The 2,626-nt window shown below is 36.4% G+C and overlaps 1 non-coding gene across 1 annotated transcript; it reads left to right on the top strand.

The window, feature by feature from the left end:
- The first annotated feature begins 523 nt into the window (after positions 1-523).
- LOC145168021 (small nucleolar RNA R71) lies at positions 524-630 on the top strand. Its single transcript, XR_013741617.1, has one exon. It is a non-coding gene; the product is annotated as a small nucleolar RNA R71 (small nucleolar RNA).
- Positions 631-2,626: the final 1,996 nt, after the last annotated feature.

Genomic DNA, 2,626 nt, shown 5'->3' with positions numbered 1-2,626 from the left:
CTTGGAATAGTTAATATTTGCATGTATAATAGAGAAAACATAGATCCAAGGTTTATAGGGTTGCATGTACACCATAGGAGTGTTAGTATGCTCAAAACCCAGCAACCATTTCTTCTTGGGCTTTCTCCAATCTTCATCAAAACGATCACCGCTCGAGTAGAAAGCTTGAACCTTTCGGTTTCCATTCTCATCAAGATCACAATCTCTAGTCAAATGTGGCCCATTACAGTTTTCACACCCAAAACGAATATCATGGATTGTTTGATCCATCTTATTCATCCTCCTATCCATGTTTTGCAACATTACTAGGACTGCTGACATGTCCTCTGAAGCAGAATTAGTCGATCCCCTTGCTACATCATTCCTCTGGTTATGGTACTCTCTTGAGTGTTTAGCAAATTCCTCGATAAGCTCCTTAATCTCGGCGGGATTCTTCTTGGTTAATGGTCCTTGAGAATCAAGGAGTTTCCTTGTAGTGACATTCACCTCATCATAAAAGATTGAAACTTCTTGTTGCACATTCAAATCGTTTTGGGGGCAATTCGGAAGTAATCCCTTGTAGCACTCCCAAGCTTCATATAGCGACTCTCCCATTTGTTGCTCAAAATTATCAATGGCCTTTTTGAGTTTATCCACCTTCGATGGTGGGAAAAATTGTTCTAAAAACTCTTCACGCATCTTTATCCATGTAGTTATCGTGTCCGGTGGTAGTGCCTTTAGCCAATCCTTTGCAACTCCTTTGAAAGTGACCGGAAGCATTCGCAACAACACCGTTTCTCGTGGAACATTTGGAATGTTGAAGTAGTCGACGATGTCTTTGACTTCATCAAGATGCTTGTAGGCATCTTCATGATCTTTTCCGGTGAATGGAATCTCCTTAAGTGCAGCAAGGATGTGCCCTTTTAGTTCAAATGTAGCAGTGGTAGGTATGGTGGGTTGCACAAGGCCTGGTCCGGTGTCATCACAAATTCTCTTCTTGTATGCTTCCATGGAAATTTCAAAAATGTCCGCCATGATGTTTTCGGGTTCGCTTTCTTGATTACTACCTTTTTTCGATTCGTTATCGCTTTCTTCCTCTTCTGTTTCGTATGTGCTTTCGTCTTTTGGTGCCTTGCTGGATTCTCCCACTTGCTTTCCCTTCTTCTTACTAAAAACCGATTTGAGATTCTTAAAAGGTGATTTCTTTGTTGTTGTAGCTTCTCCTACAGTTTTATCCGTGTTTTTACGAAAGGCGGACTCCAGGTCTTCAAGTGGTGGAATCAACGGTGTGTTAGATCGTCTAGTCATAAACTTCTGCAAAAGAAACAAATAAAACACGTAAAAAGAACAAAAACGAAAACTAAATGTTTACCGTTACGACACCACGACGTGGTGCTAATTACCACGACGTGGTGAGTCAAAAAGAAGAAAAACTAAAACGAAAATTAAAAACAAATAAACAGAAAAATTCCTAATAAAATAGCAGATTTAAAGTAACTAAAACTGGACCGTTCCCCGGAAACGGCGCAAAAAACTTGATGCATGTTTTTAATGTATATTTTATTTATTCAAGTTTTAGATTTATGAAACTAATTTTCTCTCAACTAGACTATAAAACACACTAGGCAGTGTACCTAATCGTGTAATAGTATAACTATGGTAAGAACAAGTTTCGAACTCAATGAATGGCGTTTTAGATAAATTTTATCTACTACTAACTAAATTATTAATAAATAAGTAAATGAGTTTTTTCTCTAGTTTTGCAAGACTAGAAACTTAAATTACCAAACTAACTATCACCATTAACTAATGAAGTAATTACTAAAACTAAAGCAAGGAAGACAAAGATGATTTAATCAAGGTAATTGAGGTACTTTCGTTTAGCTTCTGATTATTTGTTATTATGATTGATTCATGGAAGTGCAATGGATTTTAGTTTAGTTGGTTACCGATTCCTAAGATGACCAAATTATCGTTCACTCATTTAATCCTTTAGCAAACAAGCTCGTTTATACGGTGATCAGGCGGACAAACTAACAAGTTTACTAGTGTTCAGTTCGAGTTGATTAGACTTATAAATAATTGATCAAATTGGTCGTTTGATTTAATTCTATATATGATTGGTCGTGGTCTTCGTGGTTATCCCGTATTAAGCAAGTCTTCGAAATCAATCGGGAAATCTCAAAACACCACGTCGTGGGGAAGTCACCACGACGTGTTGAGGGTATTTTTTCTTCATTTTAAAGTATTAGCTCAAACTCCTAGCTTTCAGCATCCAACTTCCTGCTTCCTTTTTTGTTCCAAGCATGTCTTTTACCCCTACAACACAATTCGTAACAAATTAAGTACCTTTTGTTCTATAAAGGGCATAAAAGTAATTAAAAATATTAAGATATGATGTATAATTATGTGTATAGATATGCACATATCACATCCGAATGTCACAACTGGTTATTGTAGATTGCCCGAGGCTAATAGCATTGCTATGAAATGACGAGATAAAATAAATATACTTCATTAGTTTTTGTTCACCACTTTTACATTTGAACAAAATTGATCCTTTTCCTTTAATGATAACACACGATCCATCTCCAAATCTCACCTTTCCCGTTATGTTCTTATTTAATTCAAATAAATAAAAGTAGTT

Source organism: Lactuca virosa, chromosome 3 (genome assembly GCF_052849685.1).
Source record: "Lactuca virosa cultivar CGN04683 chromosome 3, Lactuca_virosa_CGN04683_v6, whole genome shotgun sequence".
Classification (NCBI taxonomy): Eukaryota; Viridiplantae; Streptophyta; class Magnoliopsida; order Asterales; family Asteraceae; genus Lactuca; species Lactuca virosa.
This window is presented reverse-complemented; position numbering and strand designations above follow the sequence as displayed.